This window comes from Triticum dicoccoides, chromosome 5B (genome assembly GCF_002162155.2).
Source record: "Triticum dicoccoides isolate Atlit2015 ecotype Zavitan chromosome 5B, WEW_v2.0, whole genome shotgun sequence".
In the NCBI taxonomy this organism is placed as follows: Eukaryota; Viridiplantae; Streptophyta; class Magnoliopsida; order Poales; family Poaceae; genus Triticum; species Triticum dicoccoides.
In genome coordinates this window covers 466972734-466983871 of record NC_041389.1, presented here as the reverse complement: position 1 = coordinate 466983871, position 11138 = coordinate 466972734, and positions in this window count along the sequence as shown.

Genomic DNA, 11138 nt, shown 5'->3' with positions numbered 1-11138 from the left:
TAAGAGAACTCTACATAAGGCAAATTGTCATCCCAACAAGATCCATAATCTAACGTACAAGGCTTCGAAAGGGGCCAATCTGATTGACTCTCTCCATGAATCCATCTGTCTGTGGATGAATGGTTGTACCGCACTCTAGCCAGGTACCTAAAGTTTCATGCAACTGATTCCAAAACTTTGAAGTAAACTGGGTTCCTCTATCTGATACAATGGTCCTCGGAACTCCATGCAGACGTACGATCCTGGTCATGTATATCTTTGCCAACTTAGCACTCGTATAAGTGGTCTTCACGGGGTGAAATGAGCTACTTTCGACAAACGATCGACTACAACCCAGATAGAGTCATAGCCTGAGCGAGTCCTGGGAAATCCAGTGATAAGATGCATGCCAAGCTTATCCCACTTCCATTCGGGTATTGGCAATGGCTGTAGCAATCCAGCTGTCTTCTGATGCTCTGCCTTAACTCTCTGACATACATCACATACTGCTACATACTCGGCAATATCCTTCTTCATTCCTGTCCACCAGAAACTTTCCTTCAAATCTAGGTACATCTTAGTGTTTCCTGGGTGAATTAGATACGGCGAATGATGGGCCTCCTGCAGAATCAACTTCCTGATCTCGGGGTCATTAGGCACATATAAGCGATCCTCGTACCATAAAGTGCTATGCTCATCCTTACGAAATCCTTTAGCCTTTCCTTTACTCATTGACGGGGGGATGACCCCCAGGTAGGCCCAAGACAGCAAACGACGCTTCAAAAACATCGGGGCCAGCAACGCCCCTCAACCCGGCTCGCACTTGGCCGGGATTCTCAACCCGGCCAAGTCCCTCAACTCGGCTGAGGGAGTCCTGGACTAGGGGGTGTCTGGATAGCCGGACTATCATCGTCAGCCGGACTCCAAGACTATGAAGATACAAGATTGAAGACTTCGTCCCGTGTACGGATGGGACTTTCCTTGGCGTGGAAGGAAAGCTTGGCAATACGGATATGTAGATCTCCTACCATTGTAACCGACTCTGTGTAACCCTAGCCCTCCCCGGTGTCTATATAAACCGGAGGGTTTTAGTCCGTAGGACAACAACCATTACAACAATCATACCATAGGCTAGCTTCTAGGGTTTAGCCTCCTTGATCTCGCGGTAGATCCACTCTTGTACTACCCATATCATCAATATCAATCAAGCAGGAGTAGGGTTTTACCTCCATCGAGAGGGCCCGAACCTGGGTAAAAACATCGTGTCCCTTGTCTCCTGTTACCATCCGCCTAGACGCACAGTTTGAGACCCCCTACCCGAGATCTGCCGGTTTTGACACCGACATTGGTGCTTTCATTGAGAGTTCCTCTGTGTCGTCACCGATAGGCTTGATGGCTTCTCCAATCAACAACAACGCAGTCCTGGGTGAGACTTTTCTCCCCGGACAGATCTTCGTATTCGGCGGCTTCGCACTGCGAGCTAATTCGCTTGGCCATCTGGAGCAGATCAAAAGCTATGCCCCTGGCCATCATGTCAGATTTGGAAGCCTAAACTTCACAGCGGATATCCGCGGGGACTTGATCTTCGATGGATCCAAGCCGCAAACGAGCGTGCCGCACTATCACGATGGGCATGATCTAACTCTGCCGCCAGACAATGCCTTGGAGGCCGCACACGAATCCGCTCCGACCCATAATTTGGAGCCGATCGCGCAGATCGAGGACAGGTGGCTGGACACCGCCTCGGGAGCTGCAACTTCCACGGCGATGGAGCCGAACACTGACCTCGTCCCTTATAAAGCTCGTGACTTCGAGGTGTCGGACTCCCCGCCGGACTCCGAACCTCCTGCGCCCCTGCCAATCGAACCCGATTGGGCGCCGATCATGGAGTTCACCGCTGCGGACATCTTTCAGCACTCACCCTTTGGCGACATCCTAAATTCGCTAAAGCATCTCTCACTAACCGGAGAGCCCTGGCCGGACTACGGCCAGGATGGTTGGGACGCGGACGACGAAGAAATTCAAAGCCCACCCACCACCCACTTTGTACCAACTGTCGACGATCTAACAGACATGCTAGACTACGACTCCGAAGACATCGACGGTATGGACGACGATGCCGTAGACAATCAAGAACCAGTGCTCAACGAGCACTGGAAGGCCACCCCAACCCATGACGTATATATGGTGGACACCCCAAAAGGAAGCGATAATGAGGAACAACGGGGCGCGGCAAAGGATAATCCCGCCGAAAAACAGCCAAAACAGCGACGTAGACGCCGCCCTAAGTCCCGCCTCGACAAAAACAGCACTCCTAATGAGCCAGCAATAGAGCAGGGCAAACCAGTGGATGACAAACATGCAACCAAGCAACCGTCCGAACAGGACGAATCAGATAATCAATCCATGCCCGGCGAAACCAACAGTCCAGACGACCTCACGCCGGACACACCACCCATGCATAAGAACCTTCACAAAAGACTCGTCGCCACTGCAAGAAGTCTGAAGAAGGAAAAGCGGAAGCTCAAAACAGCGGAAGACATACTCAGAATGAGGTGGAGCAAAGTACTCAAGACCGCAGACAAACATGGCAATGGCCACCAAACAAAGAGCTACCCGAAGCGCAAGCTGCTGCCAGAATTCGACGAGGAAGCCATAGAGCCCCCACAGTCAAAGAACAAAGAGGCCGCCTGGCCGGATAGACGGCCAGATGACAGGCCGAAAGCGACAAGCGGCGCCGCACACAAGCCAACTCATGATCCTGGGAAAATAGATGGCCCAGCCAGGTCCACTTACGGGCCAAAACAGAGGGCCCCAGTAAGCAACACAACACGCCAAGTGTTCGAAGACAGCGGCACACCCAAATACAGGGGCGCCGCACACCCACTATGTTTCACCAATGAGGTGCTGGATCATGAATTTCCAGCATGGTTCAAACCCATAAACATAGAGGCATGCGACGGAACAACAGACCCTGGAGTCTGGATAGAGGATTACATACTACACATACACATGGCTAGAGGAGATGATCTCCACGCCATAAAATATCTACCCCTCAAGCTCAAATGACCAGCTCGGCATTGGCTCAAAAGCCTCCCAGAAAACACTATTGGAAGTTGGGAAGAGCTTGAGGACGCGTTTAGAGCAAATTTTCAAGGGACTTATGTCCGCCCTCCGGATGCAGACGATCTAAGTCATATAACTCAACAGCCCGGAGAGTCAGCGCGCAAATTCTGGAACAGGTTCCTTACCAAAAAGAACCAAATAGTCGACTGTCCGGACGCTGAAGCCTTAGCAGCTTTTAAACACAACGTCCGAGACGAATGGCTCGCCAGACACCTCGGCCAAGAGAAGCCGAGGACAATGGCCGCGCTAACAAGCCTCATGACCCGCTTTTGCGCGGGGGAAGACAACTGGCTAGAAAGATGCAGCACCAGCGACCCGAGTACATCCGAGATCAGAGATGGAAACGGAAAATCACGGCGCAGAAAAGATCAGCGCCGGAATAAGGAAAAAAGCCCAAAGAACACGGCGGTCAACGCCGGATTCAAAAGGTCGCGGCCAAACAATAAAACACTGCCTCTTAAGGACAACAGTGATGAGCTATCCAACTTAAACAAAATTTTGGATCGGATATGTCAAATCCACAGTACCTCCGGAAGGCCTGCAAACCACACCCACCGAGATTGTTGGGTTTTTAAATAGTCCGGCAGACTCAACGCCGAACACAAGGGGCTCGACGCGCCAAGCGAGGACGATGACGAACCCCACCAGCAGAGCACTGGAAAACAAAAGACTTTCCCACAAGAAGTCAAAGCAGTAAACTCACTCCATGTGATAGTACGGAAAAACAATGCGGCACCCGCTAAGATAGGTGTCACACGGTCCACCCCAGCGGAACCGCAAGATTGGATGTCAAAACCAATCACTTTTGACCACCTGGATTATTCCAGAAGTGTTCGAAATGCAGGATGGACTGCTCTGATATTGGATCCTATAATCGACGGACTACAATTTACACAAGTCCGGATGGACGGCGGCAGCGATTTAAACCTGCTATATCCGAACACAATCCGCAAGTTGGGGATAGACCTTACTAAAATTCGACATAGCCGCACTTCCTTTAAAGGAGTGACGCCAGGCCCTTACGCCAAGTGCACAGGCTCCTTATTACTAGAAGTTGTGTTCGGGTCACCTGACAACTTCTGACGCGAAAAGCTAATCTTTCATGTCGCCCCATTCAAAAGTAGCTATCAAGCACTATCGGGACGTGAAGCTTTTGTCCGCTTTAACGCAATACCACATTACGCGTCTCTTACACTTAAAATGCCCAGTCCACGTGGCATCATTTCATTAAGAGGGTCATTCAAAGACCCCGGACACGGCTAGACGAGTCCGGCATAAATAAGCTAGGGGCTACCTAGCCGCACACACCTTCATAAGGGGCTGTGCATATAAGCAATAATGAGCTAATATAGGCTCAGCTTTATTAATTTATCAATATTCCAATTTTTATGCACTTTTCGCACGATTTCTTTTCAAACTAAGTTCCTCTCTTTTTTACAGATGAACAACGTGCACACCCGTCCAGGATACGACACAACGGAGACACGGGCGCAGACGTGCAGTAGGGACCCATTTCAAGGATTCTTTTCAGATTAAGACCCCGCGTAAACCTTTTTTACTGTCTCTTGTTGCTATAATCCCCTAGTTTTTCATTATAACCAGAGAGGAGACTGACGTTTTGGCATTGGCCGCGTTAGAGGACCTCGCCCGTACCTGGACACTAGGGGCTCAGGGCATTGTTCTGCCCGTTATCATAAAGACCGAACACCTTAGGGAGTGTTCGGCGTCTCGAGTTAGGACTTATATGCATCAGCTCCGAATCATGTCTTTGGTCAAATGTTGGGTTTGCCCGGCTCCTGTGTTTTGCTGCCTTACGTTTCGTATCATCGGCTAACGCGGCACCAGGAGAACTACTGCGATTGTGCCCCAGTTCCTGGGCGAGCACCTCAGTAGAGAAAGCCGAAAACTGACTGTCATGATACATTGAGAGACTGGTCAACCACTCGATCGACCACAGGAATGTTTAGAATTCCTCCGCTTTGACGAAGGACCGTTTCCCGGTCAGGCACATACGCGCCCCGAATTCGGATAGCGCGGTGCCCCCAGGGGCTATATCGTAGCCCCACCCTCGAACTCCCATGGCTAAGTGAAAGTGATAAAGCATTATAGTCTGGTTGCCTCGTTTGCTACGCTACCACCTCCTTCACAGGACCGAGACGTCAGATTAAGTGTGAAAATGCGCTATCTTTGCGAACACCCCCGCACCTTATGCGTGGGGGCTGAAGCCGACGACTGCCATCTTTCAGGTTATACACACGTATACATAAACGGCCGCATAGGAGATATTTCAATACTTGAACGCACAAGTATAAAAAGTGCCTACATCATAAACATTGTTTTACAAAATAAAACGTTCATTTGAACGTGATATTTTTTGAGCACTGCGACTCTATTACACAAGCACCACGCAGAACTTCCCCAAAATAGTGCTCGGCGGGTAACCGGCTCTCGTCCGAGCCCTGGGTCGCAACAGCGGTGGCATCCATCTCTGTCCAATGTGTCTTCACACGGGCGAGTGCCATCCGTGCACCCTCTATGCAGGCCGACCGCTTCATCGCCTTGATATGCGGCACCGCCCCAAGAAACTGCTGCAATAAGCCGAAATAGCTCTTCGGCTTGGGCCTATCCGGCCAGACATGAGTCACGATATCCGTCATGGCAAGTCCTGACAACCTATTCAGCTCAGCCCACTCGGCCAACCGATCGGTCAGCAGAAACGAATGCTCTATACTATGGAATTGAGACCAAAACAGCTCTTCCGTCTTGTGGTCCTTCTGACTTCGGAAGTGCACAACGGCATCCGCCGCACTTGCCGCTAAGTCCATATAAGGATCCTCCGGACCCCACAGCTGGCCAAGTTGAGCATACTTTGGATCCGTGAACCTTCGGCGCAGCAGAAAGGGCTTGCCAGCCACAATGTCCCCGTCTTGGCGCAACTCCTCTTTTATAGCCCGCATTGCAGAACGGGCATCCTTGGCTTCGGCGGTGGCCTTCCCCAGGTCTTCTCGCTCCGCTAGGTGCTCCTTGTCAAGAACCTCATTGCGGTCGGTAGCATCTTTTAACTTCACAGCCATTTCGGCCATCTCTTCCCTGCTTCGGCAGTGTGCAGCCCTTTCGGCTTCTAACTCCTCGGCCGCCCACGAGGCCGCCGCATTACTCCTTCTGGTTTGCTCCTTGGCTTGAGCAAGTTCGGCCCGAAGGCTCTCCACAGCAGCGGCGCCATCTACATTTCACACACATGTTGTAAGGAGTGGGCTTCGGCTCCCTTACTAAGTGACCACAAAGAAACACTTACCTTGCGACTCATCAAGTCGCCTGTTGACTAGCGCGATGTCAGCATCCGCAACGTCGAGTTGCCGCTTTAGTTCAGCAACTCCATCAGTCCGGCTGGCCCCCGGACGATCCGCCACCTGCATAGGAACGGCGAAAATTGAAACCTGTGATTTTGATCCTCGGCACGCCGTCGCTTTCGACAACCTACCGAGTCTCAGGGGCTACTATCTATACAGGGCGCACTTTTATGTGCAAAACTGTCAAAAAGGTGTGTCATTTTGACGTACCTCAAACCCCGCCAGCAAACTCCTGACGGCATTATGCAATCCGCTTTCGGCGGACGAAATCCTTCCAATCACCATACTCATCAATGCATGGTGATCTTCTGAGATGGACGCCCTCTCAAGTAGATCCTTCAGCTCCCCCGGCCGAACTCTAGTCGGCGCCGAACTCTTCGGCCCTGCCGGGCTCGGGGATACCCTCCGTGATGACACTTCAGGCTTGTCCGCCCTATCCGACGGCGCAGCAGACGGAGGCGTCTCGCTCTCCACCATCTCCGGACGAAGGTCCCCCGAAGACGAACTCATCTGAGAAGGTCGGAGATCCGAACTACAAGGTAAAAATTTCGGTTATCCTCAGAAGCACAAATAGGGATGTCTCTTATTACCGAACTCCCTTTTTTCTACTCACGGCTCGCTGGACGGCTGATTCTTTAGGGGAGACTGTGCGGCCGGGACCTCCCCGGACGCAGGACCCTCTGGTTAAGATTTCTTCCCCCGCTTAGGGGCTTTGGCCTCCGGGTCTTTGGAGGCGGTCCTCTTCTCCCCCTGGAGGGAGGGATTCTCGATCCCCCCTTCTTCAAGAGCCTCCTTGGGCGAGGCGGTAGCTCCCCTATTTTCCCCTTCGCCTTCTTCTGAAGGCGCAACCTCCAGCATCGTGACCAGCATGGGATCAGGCGCGGTCTCTGGGAGGGGGGCCGGACACCGTATCAGCTTTGCTTGCGCTATCCACTCCTTTTAAAGGGCAACGGGTTAAAAGGCGAATCATAGAAAGGCAAACAAACGGTATGTTCGGACTCGGAACTACTTACTTGTGTATCCGGGCGATTGCAGCTTAGGCCGACGTCCTCGGTCAATTCCGAACACGCCTCTCGTGATCCAAAGAATAATTTGTACATCTCCACGGGTGTCATACCCATGAAGTGTTGGAGAATCCGTGGTCCCTCCGGATTAAACTCCCACAGCCGGAGAGGGCGGCGTTTGCAGGGCAGGAGACGCCTAATCAGCATGACCTGTATTACCACAACCAGATCGATCTCCCTCGTTTGGAGGTCTCGAATCCGGCCCTGCAGTAGGGGCACATCCTTTGACGGCCCCCAATTGAGCCCTTAGTTGACCCACGACATCAACCGTCGTGGAGGTCCCGAGCGGAATAAGGGCGGCGGTTTCTTCCTGCTGCCCTTCGGAGCGGTGATATAGAACCACTCCTGCTGCCACAAGCCGAGCTCCTCTTGGAAGGAGCCCTCGGGCCACGGGGCATTGGCCCTCCTGCTTACGGCCGCCCCGCCGCACTCTGCTTGACGCCCCCCGATCATCTTCGGCTCCACATTGAAGGTCTTCAGCCACAGGCCGAAGTGGCGGGTGACGCGGAGGAAGGCTTCGCAGACGACAATAAATGTGGAAATATGGAGGATGGACTCCGGAGCCAAGTCGTGGAATTCCAACCCATAGTAGAACATGAGCCCTCTCACAAAAGGATCCATCGGGAAGCCTAAACCCCGACGGAGGTGGGATACAAAGACGACGTACTCGCCGGGCTCGGGGGTGGGGATGGCCTGCCCTTCGGCAGGCAACCTGTGCGAAATCTTGTAAGGTAGGTACTTGGCCTCTCGCAGCTTTAGCACGTCCTCCTCCGTGACAGAGGAGGGCATCCACCGGCCCTGAAGGTCGGAGCCGGACATTGTTGAAGGTCCGAAGCGCTCAAATCTGGGGCTCTGGGTGTTGGAACTTGGAGCAAGGAGAAGGTTCGATGGAGGATTGAAGAAAAGAAACGAGCCTTGGTCCTATTATAAAGAGGAAGAATACCAGAGCCGTCTCCGTGACCGTTCGGGGCTCGCCTTCGATAGAGGGGGCGTGGTGACGGGCGCGGTTGGGTTACCCACGTCCGTATTGATGAGAATCCCGGAATAAGGGGAACACGATCTCTGCTTCGACAAGAAGTGCCAAGGAAACCGCTTCGCTAAACGCGCTGAGGTGGTGTAATAAAAAACGATTCAAGTAAAGGCTTGGTAGTGGCGTGACATCATGCTACAAGATACGTCGGCAGATTGAACTTGTGTACATAATATTCTCTCTACGGTGGAATGTGGAAATTATTTTGCAGAGCCGGACACTATCCTGGTGTTCGCGATCTTCTATGAATTATTCGGAGGAGGAACCCGCCTTGCAATGCCGAACAATATGCGCGTCGGACTCATCGTCATTGAAGCCTAGTTCAGGGGCTACTGAGGGAGTCCTGGACTAGGGGGTGTCCGGATAGCCGTACTATCATCGTCAGCCGGACTCCAAGACTATGAAGATACAAGATTGAAGACTTCGTCCCGTGTCCGGATGGGACTTTCCTTGGCGTGGAAGGCAAGCTTGGCAATACGGATATGTAGATCTCCTACCATTGTAACCGACTCTGTGTAACCCTAGCCCTCCCCGGTGTCTATATAAACCGGAGGGTTTTAGTCCGTAGGACAACAACCATTACAACAATCATACCATAGGCTAGCTTCTAGGGTTTAGCCTCCTTGATCTCGCGGTAGATCCACTCTTGTACTACCCATATCATCAATATCAATCAAGCAGGAGTAGGTGTTTACCTCCATCGAGAGGGCCCGAACCTGGGTAAAAACATCATGTCCCTTGTCTCCTGTTACCATCCGCCTAGACGCACAGTTCGGGACCCCTTACCCGAGATCCGCCGGTTTTGACACCGACACCGGCCGTCCGGCCGGCTCCCTGTTCGGCTGCTCCAGCCGGCCTGCTACGCGAAGTCAACCACGGCGCCCCATCTGACCCGACACCGACAAGACGGCCATATTGCAACCACTGTTGCTGATAAAGCATACATTATTCGCTCGTCACACGCGTCATCATCTACAGTGTACTTTGTCCCCCGGGCATTGATTTATAAAATGCCCCAGGGACAAACCTTAGGCTAGTATGCAAGAAAGCATGGCTTGGGATGTAAGCTATACACTGTAGCTTACATCCCAAGCACACACCCATGCCTACATGACTTACATCACAAGCTAGCTCACACTATATAAACAAGCACAAATCCATCCATCCACTCTCACGTATGGACACACACCCATACGGCCACAAGCTCCACTCACGGCCACTAGTGCCAAGTGCACCACGCCACACACTCTTGTGCTCATATATTTACACAGATACGAGGCCAGATGCCCATGGCACTGACCTCAGATACAGCTCCAGGAACAACTTTGTACTGTCAAACATTCACACTGCATATATATTCAGACATGCAGGAATAGGAGTATTATTTCTCCGAGAGCGTTGAACCTGGGTAAACCACCGCATGTTGTTTGCCCAATCCCGTCCCCACATCTCCAAAGCAGTCTTGCCCTCACCTCAAGCCACCTTGTGGCATCTGTCGTCTCACAAACCCGCCCGCGAGATCACCCCAACAGTTGGCGCCCATCATGGGGCGTACTATGATACCACAGCTGCTGCGGAACCGCGGTCTGGGCGCGACCATTTTCATCATCTCCGCCGCGACATCGCCGCCGTCTCTCTGGCCACGCTCGAGGGCTCAACATCAACTTGCCCCCGGGGCGGCCGAGCGGAGCGGCGCGTCCTGGTCGTCGGCCTCGCCATCTTCATTATCGTCACCGTGGCATCACATCGTCGCTCCGGGGCTCTACATCAACACGCCCCCCGGCGCGACCGTGGGGGCGGCGTGTCATCGTCATCCGCCTTCGGTCTGCGCACTCGCCGCTTCGGATCTGTCTGCGGATCCCTGCGGCGCGTCCACGGTGCCGTGTTCCCGCACGCCACACATGCCGCGCCCTGCTCGTGAATGTCTTGTTGCCGTCCATCTCGCCCTGCGCTGCTCCAGCCAGCTACGCCGTCCCTCGGGCTCCTCGTCCCTCCCACTATTGCCGCGTCGTGTGCGCTACAGCAGTACGAACCGGCCAAGCGGCCTGCAATGCCACCGCCCCGACCGGCCGCTCCCCTAGTGCTTGTCCTCGCGCATCTCCTCCCCCTTGCGCTCTCCAAGCTTGAGCGTGCGGCACCATCCACGGCCTCCCCCCGTCGTCGGCTTCGCAACGTCCCCCGCGCGCGCCAGCCGCCCAACCGCCAACGCACTGCTCGCCCTCAATACGGCCGCTCCTCGCTCACGCGACCAGACCGCGCGCCGACGTCCCGCCTACCGTCTCCACGCGACCCGGCCCCGTCCAGCGTCCTGCTCGGCGCCTCCGCCTTGCTCGCACACCGGCTCCGTGCGACCCGACCGTGCGCCGGTGTCCTGCCTGCCGTCTCCGCGCGAGCTGGCCCTGTCCGGCGTCCCGCTCAGCGCCTCCGCCTCGCCCGCGCGCCGACTCTGCGCGACACGACCGTGCGTCGGCATCCCGCCTGCCTTCTCCGCGCGACCCGGCCTCGTTCGGTGTCACGCTCGGTGCCTCCGCCCTGGCAGCGCGCCGGCTCCGCGGGACCCAACAGTGCACCGGCGTCCCGCCCGCCGTC